Source organism: Limanda limanda, chromosome 6 (genome assembly GCF_963576545.1).
Source record: "Limanda limanda chromosome 6, fLimLim1.1, whole genome shotgun sequence".
Lineage (NCBI taxonomy): Eukaryota > Metazoa > Chordata > Actinopteri > Pleuronectiformes > Pleuronectidae > Limanda > Limanda limanda.
The window spans coordinates 10,002,573-10,015,522 of record NC_083641.1 but is presented as its reverse complement, the minus strand read 5'-3'; positions in this window follow the sequence as shown (position 1 = coordinate 10,015,522).

Here is a 12,950-nt window from a genome sequence, read left to right as displayed (position 1 = left end):
CAGCTCAAACAACAAGAGGCCACAGCGCCTCACCATGCTGTTTCTCTGACTGCTTGGAGCAAGGTTGTTGAAGACCTTAACCCAGCAGACCTATGGATTCTGTTCATTATGAGCACTGATTATTAACACAGGTAGGCATGAAAGCCAGGTCAGTTGGGTGTGTTAAGAGAGTTTCTTTTGTAATTACTCAGTAGGACATTCCTCTGTGCAGGCTTCTCCTTTGACCTCAGTGTTGGTGGGGAGAAGCACACTTCCACAATCGATTCCTATCTCCTCCCGCGACCGTCCCTCTGTCCGCTTCCTTCGCCAACCTCAACCCCCCCTTTCCGCTGTCTCTGCGGCATGTTGAAGGGACCTGTGCTAAACCGGAGTCACAACAGCCTCTTCTTCACCACCACACTGCAGCACATGTGGTCCAGCAAACACTGGGGAAGCAGTTAAATGCAAGAGGTCGATAAGTTCAATATCATCCATCCAGACAGGAACACGAAGTTTAACAACAAAGCAGTTGCTGAGAAGTAAAATCTGTGGATAGCACTGAAAACAGACACTGACAGACAGAAGCAATTTTTTCTGCAAATAGATTTTGCAGTTAAGTTTTTTTAATTGTCATTTTTTTTAAGCAATGCTCCACTGACCTGAGATTGAGATTGGAGCAGAGATCTCAACAAAAAATAAACTCTGCATGGTCTTATATCCCTTAAGCCTTAAGGGAAGGGAGTGTATGATCGAGTGTATGAACCCTAATGGAATAAAAAGTGAAAAAAGTTACTCTATTCTAAAATAGAGCATTCTAAAAGATTTTCTTGCTTGCTGTTTTCCATCGCTGTGTTTTTGTAGCAGCTGTTTGAACACTGCATGTCAGTGTTCTCTTTGTTCCCCTGTGAAAAATACAGTAGGTCCGCATTGAGCTCCGTCAGATATTTGTCCCAAATCTAAGTTCTTAGTATCTACCTGGTCCCTCTGTCCATGATGACACTGCATGATGCAATCTCAGTATTTATAGAAGGCTCGGATCATAGGTTTGCTTTTCAGTTGAATTCCATAGGCAGTCTGTAACTATGTCCCTATTCAGGGGTCTCATCATTTGGAGGTTGACCGATTGTGTAACGGCGACTGTTCCAATTTTAAGGCTCCTTCAAATGAGGCAAAGACATGTATCCTATGAACAAATAATCCAATGGATGGATCCATCTCAAGACCTCCTATCCTAGGGGACTCACTGTGTGCCGCTGACAAAACAGTCTGACAAATACATTTCAATGCATTTTTGAAAGTAGGTATTAGGCTTCAACTCAGTCCAATAGCAAATAAAAATTCTCTGTAGACCAGATGATCTAATTTAGTTTCGGCCTTCGCGGTCTACCTGGTCTACGTGGTCTTACCCGGTCTATGTGGTCTTCCTGGTTTATGCAGCCTTTTCGGTCTACCCCATCTACCCCGTCCTCCGAAGGTTGTAGGGACACAGCTAGTATCTTCCAGAGCATAACTCTGTTCTATTTCAAGTAAATCTATTATATACAGTTTGTTTCATGTTTATATTCATGCAACTTTTCACATTAGTATGAGACCTGCTCGTAGAAAAGGTAAAAAGAACTTTGATCCCTTTTGAGCTTTCTAAAAATACAGTCCTCTCCATTATTAGGCATAAAATTCACTTATCTATCGTATTTTTAATACACTGATCCCTAATAATACTGAAATCTGCCTTGAAAAAACACCAAAGAATAGAACACCATGGATGCTTAAACCCAATAACAGAAAAGAGACAGAGGCTGTTACATCAGTGCAGGTTGAGGGGATGTCAGCAAAATAAATATATACCTTGCAGCCACACTTGTAAAATAATATCACAGACTAGCAGGAGGTGCTGCAACAGCCGAGTGTTTTAGCTTCATCTCATGGAGGCTCAGCAGATGAGACAGCAGTGTTGTTTCAGGCCAAAGGTCTGCAGCTCATGGGTGTGACCCGCTCCTCCTTGATCTATAGTTCATAGATGTTCTGTCAGTCCTGCACCACTCTCTTGTTCGAGGTGCTGCCTGTTGATGACTTGCATGTGGTGTTTGCTTTGGGCAGACTTCACAGCTCTGCAGTACTTAGTGACTGGATTAGTGCATCAATTAGGCAGCTATTGGATGCATGGAGCCATGCTGATTGATTTGGATGCTGTGGAAGCCACATATGGGATGTTTATAGGGACAATATCAACACATCTGAGTGAGGGGAAGAAAAACTGATTACATTCTGTTTCCCTTTGTCGCTGTTTATAATGGCATATTTTAGTATTTAACTAAACAGTAAAAAAAAAAAATAAGGCAATAATACTACACAGAGTTATCTCTTTAGAATTTAAAGTGTCTAACGTTATCTAAAGTAAGTATTACAGTAGAAGACATCCCACTGTCCCGTAGGCCAAACTTCTAAATGGGATATGACATAGGTATAACAAAATCAAATGAGCAGGAAGCATTTGAAATCGTTTCTAATGCTACTTTTGCAAGTTCAATTTAAGCTGCTTTCAGACTTAACTCTGGATTTTCCCTGGACAATCTCCAGAGGAGCTGTATGTGAGAACACAAGCAGGAGATCCTCCACAGGAGTCACAGAGAGCGAGTGGGTATGTTGATGACTTTACAGTATGTCCTGCCTCTGCCTGCTGCACCAGCCCATCATCTGAACAGTCTGCAGATTGCTGTCAAGTCTGAATGGAAAATCTCCTGCCGCATTGTTCATGTGTGAAAGTCAAACTCCGGAGACTCAATTGGTTGGATATCCTCTGAAGTTCACGGCGGAAATAAACGACTTTGTACTGGGTCTGCGTTAAATTTCCAAATGGCAATTTAACTCTCTCAGTCATATAAATGGAAGCATTTACAAGCTCAAATCGTTTTACAAAGTTGTAACTATGTTTAGCTTTGAGCAGTTTGGCTGGTGACTGACTTGATATATGTTTTTTTCTTGGGACTCAAAAATAGCTGTATGCGCTCACTGCTGATACCATACAAACCCATGTACTCATCTACACCTGGCCATTGTTATCCTGCAAACTCTAGCAAGACACTGCTGCAGTTTGGTTGATGGTTACACGACTGTCAGTGACTATTAATGTCAAGAAAATTATATTTCCATCATACACAATCATTACAAAAGTAACTGTTGTAAAGTACGATTTTTTGGAAACACAATTGACTCTTTCTCCACTGCATGATCCATTAGGTCCAATAAAATCTGAAAAGCCTAGCAGTGCTGCTGGAAGTCCGCTGTGTGTTGGGAGTCAGCAGGAAGTCAGTCAGCTCAGCCAGATAAAGACTGATGTGAGTTCTGTACGGGCCCAAAAACAGAGAAGCCCTGAGGAACTTGGTTGGCGTTTGAAGGCAGTGAGACACTCTTACAAGAATGATTAGAACGACATCATGGAGCACAGTTGTCTTAATACAACCCGGCAATGCTTGCATAACGACTTTGCTCAAAATTTATTCTGGGTATTGCGAGCGAGGGATTTTAATTGTAAGCAAAAAAAGACTTTGCCCTCTCCATCACCACTGATGATGAACATGGTTTATGCTCTCTTTGAAAGCTACGGACATATAACATCCAAAATTTTATTTCTTGTGGTATTTCTTGAAATGCCCTGTGTCATCCTGAAGAAATTGTTGCAATCGGATTTAACCAGATTCCATAAGTTTGTTTGGAAATTCAACTTTGTTTTGTTAATACGTGTGCGGGCGAGTGTTCAAAGATTGAGGGAGATGTGGGTGGGAGACATCTAAAGAACAAAGTGTTAGTAAGCTCATATTCAACATTAAATCCCCCCCATCTCCCCTTTCCTCCAGTCACTCCTCACTTTTCAGTGTTAAAGCCTGCACACACGCCAGACACACACACACACACACACACACACACACACACACGCACACACGCACACACACACGTACACACAGACACACACACACACACCACCCGTCCGGCCCTTATCAGTAACTGTGCGGGTGTCGATAAATAGAAGCATCCTCTGGGTCTTGTTATTTCCTCCGCTGCAATTAACGTTCCCATCTGCTAACCTGTGATTAACGGTGTTTACCGATATGCTGCGGCATGTTCGTCTGCTTGAGTCACAGTACACACCTTCCTCTCCATTTCCCAACCCCTCCCATATGCTGCTCAGGCTGTCACCAGTGTATATAGCTATATAACACGTTTCCTGGGAGTCGGTATTGCTTCGGCCCCAGTGTTGAAGGGTTGGTAAGTTATGACAATACCATATTGTGATGCAAATACAGTACATCTGACTGATATTCATCCTTGAATAAAGTTATAATACAAAAAATATTTTCTAATGACCTCTATTATGTTGCTATAACAAGATAATGACTGGATCTCAGGAGTCCGTCAGAGAAACTAATGTTAAGTTCATTAACTCTTACAGGCCTCACCATCATCACGCCATCAATCAGGTCAACAACTCCACTTGTTCATAAGAAAGAACTGTGTCTACTGTGGTCATGGAAAGACTTTCCCACTTTCAGTCACCTTTTGCCACCATTAGGCCAAGTCATCCTCGCACACAAGATAATCAAATGATGGACGCTACTGATACTGGTGACCAAATGGCTTCTAGCCTTACATCGAAATACCAATTTGCACGTAACTATTACTAAATGAAATAAACATCATTACATTTGCTGAAAACAATCGTGCTCTCAAGAAAGGGAACCCTTCAAAAACGTGTAGTACTTAGCAATCCATCCATCCATCAGGTGATGTTTGAGGGTTGGGAAGTATCGTCTCTTACATCAAAGAGCATCACTTTGAGAGAGGAACATCACCAATAGCATTTCCCTTTGCCGCTGCAACTGACTTCACACTTGAAGATGGCATCTACCATCTTCCAACATAGTGGAATTGTGAAATGTGGAATTAGATCTATTTCTGCTCCTCTAGTGATTCCATTTGATTCAACTGAAAATTTGTGCTGTCCACTTCATATTATTTTTTTTTGCGTATTTAGGTTTCTAAAACAGGCTCCGAAGTAACTACTTCACTGTTGGGGGCATCATTTGTCTGCTTCAAACATGTGCAAATATGAAGCGTATTGAAACTCATACTAGTACTGTTAAGGCTAAAGTTGAAATGAAGTTCCTTCGGTGTACAAAGATCAGTTTCAGATTTTGTTGCAAATCCCAGCATGAAACTACGGGGCTCAGTGTGGAGGTGTTGATAGGGGTTTTAATTGTCATCTCCTTTCATTTGTTTTGTTCGTGTTTTAATTATGCTGCCTGTTGCCCACTGTGTCTGAAAACAGTATGAAACCGACATAGAGAAAGCAAACCTCTAAAAGCCTCTTTAACATTGAAACAAGTCTCCAGCACTTAGGTAAATGAGCCTTCGCTCATGCTTTTTGCAATTTGCAATAATCTAATGAGAATATGCTGCTTGCTGAGCAGAGACTGTAAAACAACAACATATCAGAGAGCTTACTGCTGTAAAAACTATTCATTAGAGAGATTGTACAGTTTTGTTGGTTGCAATGGAAATAAAATTGCCTATTAGCTGCACAGAAAAATGTATTTGTCATTTATTTGTCTGACGTCCATCCATCCAGTCACAATAGCTTTATTACCCAAGGACTCTTGCTCCTTATTGTGTTACAATGATGAAGCGGCATACAGGACAAAAGTTTCATGTCAGTGTCGACTGTTTAAACTTACAATCAGCTCGTCACTGTGGTTTATGAACATGTCACGTGTAAGCTTCAATGATAAACCCTGTGAATAGAGCACGTGGCTTAGTAAATGCAAATTTTTTGGGAAGCTCGTCAAAGAAATTGACAAGTTCAACGGATCTTTCTTCAGATCTTACTGAAACTTCCTGACAGTTCGTACAAGAACAAATAACAAGAGGAGACATAGATTTGTAGACAAAAATTTAAAGAGACAGTAGTATGAAAGTTTGGTATCTGAGCAGCTAGATGCTCCACCGTGGTTGTGTCTGATGTTTGAAGCTGGGTGTACACAGAGGTCAGTGTGTTTTATTCACAGCTTTTTGATACAAATCAACCCTCGGAAACCATGAGAAACTGAGAGACTGAACCAGTATGATAATAACATAATATTATACATAAAGTACAGTTTAAGAGAAATAATAACAATAAGAAACAATTTCTTTGTGTAAATGTTCTCTTTTCGAAAAAAATCCAACCACTTCACCTCTTTTAAATTTCACCTTCTTGAAACCAATTAATGTCTCACCTTGCCCTATATATCACATGTTGTATCCCAACTTATATTTGTCCTCAAAAGAATAAAAAAGAACGTAAGGATGGTATTGTGGTTTCAAAATAAAAAACTTCTTCGACGTTATTTGTTTATCACTTCAGAATGCGAAGAGCACTTGTATCCCTTTTAGCTGTGTGTGAACACATGTGGTTCTAATGTCTATTACTGAGTGCAAAACATAGAGTAACCACATTCAACACAAAAATACATCAGAGCTTGAGTAATGTTTGCAGCTGCTTGGCTTTTGAAGCATGTTGACGTGATGCTGAAACCAACACAGGCTTCTCAAGGTTGCCGGTTTTCTCTGCTTTTCATCGGGAATTGATTGAGAAATTCCGCAAGAGTGTCATTATCGATTGGACACAGATTGTGGTGAGTGAGAAAAGCCAAACATCCCAAGCTAGAGAGTCACAGATTGAAGTCAGCTATCTGTGCAATTAACACAGCGCTGGATATACAATAGCCTGTATGACCACCTATCCTTTTGCAGGGGTTGGACTATTTTTCGGCACATGCAGTGAAGGAATCTGGTTCACTTTTGAAGGGTGGACTTGTTTACACTGCCCAGAGTCTGTCTTTCTTTTACTTGTGACATCTTGGACAGGGTCAGTTTATTAGATTAGACAAACATATAATGAAGACATTACCTTGAAAATCCACTTTTTTCTTATTGTTGTGAGAAATTGTTGTTTGGAGTTGCACAGTTTCTCTCTCTCACACACACACACACACACACACACACACTTGGACTCAAAATGACAACACTTGGACACAAAGAGTTGCTGTGTTTGCAATTTGGGGATGTGGAAGAACTGAAGGGCAATGGGCTAATGCGGCAGCTCATCCACGTCTTTCTATCACAGAGGCATCTTGAACTTCCAACACTTCCAACAACTTTCCCTCTATTTAAAGAAAACCAGACTTCATCACAATCTAGAATGAACTTAAAATTTTGGCTTTTAAGTTTTCACAGACAAGAACTCCACAGCTGTATTATTAGTCTTATGTTTGCAGATATTTCACCTCACTTTTGTTCATGGTGACCCCCACTGTCTGTGTGTCAAGTGTCAGAAGAGTTTACTGTAGAATTTGAAGAGACAAATTGTCATCATTCTATCAAACTAGAGAAGCCTAGTTATTACATTTAATCCTTTAAAGTGCAAAAGTGTTGCCTAAAAAATGTCTGCAATCGTTTACTTATGCTCTGCACTGAGTCCAGTATTCTAAAGACCGACCCGACAGAACCAAACCATCCAACACAAGCACTCACCACTCTGGTTTATAAGCCGACAGGTATGTGTGTGGTATGATTAACACTTTATAATATTTACCTTTCTATGTAGAGCCTCTTTATATAATTTTAAATATATCATTCTGTAAAATTGTATAGATTGGACATATCACATCTGTGTCTGAATTTAATAATCCCCCAGTTTTGGATAATTAAACCATTTTTTGCCTCTACCTTCAAATGAGATCTCTTTTATTTTATTTCAGGCACTGTTCACTCACTGTCTTATTAGAAGCAGCAGCAGTGTATCAGTGTATTTTCTTTATTATTGACATCACTGCTGTGGCCACCAAACAATCTTCACCTCCACCTCCACTAACACCTCGATGTCAGTGGCAGAGAGTTCTTCTTCTTCTCATCGCATATTGTCATGACTCACCGTAGAAAACCATTGGTCAGCAGAATAATTTAATATTCATGAGCTGCTTTGCATTGACCAGTTATGGTTGTGTGTGGGCGTGTAAAGGGCGGACTTTGAGGCAGATTCACGTACGCATGTTTCTGTGTGGAGTGTGATTTATGAAAGGAAAATGAACACCATCTTCGGCTTTTGTGCACACGTACACTTTAATTATGAATCCTGTGCACTGTAAATGAGGCCCCTGGTGCTTTGTGTGACAAGGTAGCCTGTAAAGAAGTTAAATTCTTGGCCTGAATTATTGTCCCTGTCCACCCTTGATTCTTCATTAGTGCTGGAAAATGTTGCCAGGAGCATCTGGACTACCCTGCTTCACCTGCTGTCACCCTGAAAAAGTGGGAGAAAACAGCTGATTGATAAGAACCTTTAAACATTTCTGCCAAATTAATATTCTAATACTTAGATACTTAGATGTCACTCACTAGACAAGAAAGAAATATTCAAAATACAACTAAAAAGTGTAGTGAAATATAAAAAATTCTAGCCATGCAGATTTGGTTAATCTCAGAGAACTGTGTGTGCCATTGTAAGAACACGTATGTCTGACAGTTAATGTTGTGTGCAGCCATCCACCTTTAATACTGTACATTTGTCGGAGGAACCCAATCTCAACAAGTGTACCTGTAACTTACCCAACTCCATTTCATCACAGCGCCACTTTTAGCTGGGAATGGAGATAAGATGAGGAAGAGTCCTCAGTATCCGTCACTAGATATTGATTACCACGTGGAGGAGGGTGGGCATTGTTAATGTGCGTGTTTGTGAGGTGGAAGGAAACGGGGGGAGGTTGGGAGGCTGCAGTTCATTCAGGGTCACAGGCCTGCCCATTTGTCTGCTGCTGGGGTCTTTCATGGAAACAAGCAGCTGATGTCGATACTTTGGGGACTTTGGTCATTTGGTAGCTGTCTGTCAAAATTAGGCCTGGGGTCTGGGCCTGGTGCCAGGAGGCTGCACTGTTAGTGAGCCAGGTCAGTGGGAGAGGGGCCAGTTTGTGGCAGACACTCTACACTGAACGTGACAAAGGACAAATCATTTTTTTTCATCTCTCTCTCTGGATTTGCTCGGTATTAACTGTTACTGCATAGCAAGAGACATCTCTGATACGGCTTGACATTACATGAGTCTGTCCTGTTGTCCAAATACCTGTAGAACTAACTGTGTGATTAGTGCTGATTAACATACACTTCAGCCTCTAAGTATTTGTACAGTTGCGTATTTTGTGTTCTCCTGACTCTGCTTCTATGCACTCAGTTAAGTATAAAATATCCTACAAGTCTGTGGTAAATTTGATTACAATATTATTTTTATTATATTAAATATATATTATATTATAATTATTACGCCATGGCCAAACTGCAAAGGTTCAAAACTAAATGGACACCTGCACACTGAAAGTTTCTTAGTAATAAGTTCACACTTGGAGCCCTGCCATTTAGATCGAGGTGGAATTGTATGTCAATATGAAGATTAAAGAGGTGACCAAGCAAGTGAAGAAGAAAAAAAAGTCATAATCAATAAGAAAGTTAGCGAAGGTGATTGGCAGACGACCTAGGAGACCAAGGAGTGCAAGTCTTGTGTATGTCCAGAAACTCATTTGTGTGGTGAAGAAATAAAATCTTTCTGACTGCACAGCAAGTTGAGAACAGTCTCCAGGATGTAGGCAAACATGTTTCCCTGTCAACGATCAAGATGTCATGACATTAACCAGGTTTCAGACACAAACCGACAACACACTGAAAGAAACAGGTAGAGTTCTGGAGCACAGTTCAATGGACAACTGAGCAGCAGCTCATGACCCAGAGCCAACAACTCCACTGTAAAACACGCTGCTGGTTCTGTTATGACTTATTGGGCATGCATGGCTGACAGTGACAGTGGTATACTGGGACACCAGCTGTACTGTTGTGTCTAATATTGCATATTATTTAATTCAATAGATGATATTATGATATTTCTGTCTGGACCAATGTGGTGGTTCGACCTACGCACTTTTCCATCCCTTGAGTCACACGGGAGACGACTTGATTGTTGGTCTTTCAAGAAACAGTCTGCTGCTCTTTCAACCTTTGCTTCTTTTTACCTGCCTCTCACCATCAAAACCACTGTGTGAAGTCAAAGTGCGGATTCTTCAGCTTCAGCCTTGGGCCCATGAAGCCCAGTGAAAACATGTTGAGGTCAAGCGTGTCACTTGTAAACTTGAGGGCTTTTGATGTTGTTGATCCACGTAGAATTTGTAATATTACAACTGTGAGATCCCAGAGCTCACAAGACAAGTGCACATACAGACACAAACACACGGATACACACACTTTCTTTCCAGACTCCCTGATGACCCCTCAGCCCTTTATTTACTTCTGTTCATACTCACAAACACAGCTGTTTGTCCAGTCCGGCTCTGTGTGCCTCTGACCTTGCTTCTTTAAATCCTTGACCTCCTCACAGCTTAGTCTCCCATTGATCGTGTCTCTTATGCTCCTGTCATTTCAGCTCCAGTCACACCCTCCCTCCTTTTATTGCCCCTTCCCTTCACCCACCTATTCACTCACATCCCATTCCCTCATTATTCCATCTGTATACATATACCACTCCTGTAGCATTCCCTCTCCTTGTATGTCCCCACAAGCTTTCTGGAATTCATGCCTGTCTGTCCCCAACCTTTGGATTCCCTCTGTTTGCCCCTTATTAGATTGGTTTGCCTTATGGAAACGATGACCTCCTTTGACCCCTTGTCTGTCTTTTTTTTTTTTTTTTGTCTGAGTTCCAAGTAAACTGCTGCTACCTCGACTTTATTGTGTTTTTTTGTCGTGCTTTCAGGTTGAAGCCTTCAGCTTCCAATTCTCCAGACATTCCTGAATGGTCATGTTTAAACATGTATTTTCATTTGCTGATGCTCTGCTGCAGCACCCTGTGGACTGTTGGTTGGGGGAATGTAGGACATTGTAACTTGGCTCTGAAGGGTTTCTGGGTCATGCTCATCAATCAATCAATCAATTTCTCTAAAGCTCCACTGCGGTTCCTGTGACATCACTGAGTACATGGAATACATGCATGTAGACATTACCTCATGTGACCTGCCATTGTTCAATTTGTAATAATCCATTCCTTATTAATGAAGTTTAACATTCATCAATTTTTTAGATACATTTAATTAATTTAAGGGGAACTCCTCTCCATGCCTTACCAATGACAATAGAGTTCTACTGCCTAACAAATACACATGTGGGTTTCTTCTGTAACTCTGATGATGTCATCAGGACTGTGTAGGCAGAAGAGGCGCTTATTCAAATTTTTAATTAGGTATCATTTATCTCTGGCCACCAAATGAGTGGAAGTGCAATGTTCACCCTCCTTTAGCTCCACATAAGCTCCTGTAAAGGGTCCCAAAATGTGTGTGGCCCCCTCTTCACAGCAGTGGTGCAACAAGAGGTTTTTATGTTTCACTCACATTTTACTTTGACATAACTACAAACTACTGTCAAAAAATACAACTCCCAATTCGAGTACCATTATCAGTTCTAGATAAACATTTGAGCTGGTATTCAATACTTTGATCCCCATGATCTGTGAGGGTCAAGAAGAGTAAAAAACATGTAGACACCATGAAATGCCCTGGGATGACCATGAACAAAGAAAGGTTCTTTGTTCACAGATTGTGGGTTGTCTGTGTTCAAGCAAGTGATGCTGCAATGATCACATTCTTTCAAAGACACACACACACACACACACACACACACACACACACACACACACACACACACACACACACACACACACACACACACACACACACACACACACACACACACACACACACACACACACACACACACACACACACACACACACACACACACACACACACACACACACACACACACACACACACGGTGTAGATTCCAGTCCCTCTGCAGCTGTGGAAGTCATCCTGCGTCCCTGTGCCAGCAGTCAGTGTCACAGAGAGACAGCGGCTGTGCTGGGTTTTGAATTAAAACTATGGCTCGGGGCACTTTGTCAACTTATTATGGAGAACAGAGGCCCTCACCAATGCCCTCTCTCACACACACACAAATTCACTCCAGCACACACCCTCCTGTCTTTTGATAAAGCTTGTACCCTTGTCAACAAGCACACATTTTAATTAGTGTTGATTGTTGTTGGCATGTTCAATAGTTATTAATTAGAGCGGGGAGGGGCCCCAGTCTTGATTGCATGCCCGAAGCTGTGACGCATTGTGTCGTCTCACACAGCAGAATAACAGAGATGCTGTGAAAAATCAAGTTAGGGGGTTGGTGGGGGGGGGGTGTAACCGCTTTGAAAATGTCTCTTTAACTAAGAACATTATATTGACCAGCAAACTGCTGACAGGAAACATTTTACTATTGTTTATTTTAATGAAAATCAGTCACAATTAACATGCTGGAATAGTGAAGTGAGATTATTTATTTATTCTCATTTTTCAGCGAGTAAACATTCATCAGGTGGACAGAATCTAAACTGTTGCTAATGTTGCTGCTGACTCCTTGATGACTGGAACAACAACAGAGGCTGACTGTATTTTAAAGTTGATGTGAGGTTGATTTGGGCTGTCAAAAGAAATTTGTCAAAAATGCTGAATCCTTTTGTAAAGTCCAATACAACTGATAACCCTGTCACTGCAATCAGAAACTTTCATATAACATGTATCATTCACCCCATGGTTCATGTATGAATGTGAAATGATCACTGTAGCTTGTAAATTAAAAGGTAGTAGTGGTATAAATCATAGCTTTTTGGACTTATCCCTATTATCTAAAGTGACAGCTTTATCTGATGTGATTACTTTCTGTGTTACTGGGCTTCTGTGTCTTAGAATTAACAAAAGAGATAATAGAAAAAGACATTACGTGGTCACGGCCTCTGGATTGAAGTGGAACCTGTACTCTTATTGACCTCACTCTCCGCGCTCCGGGCTGACACTTCATCCAGA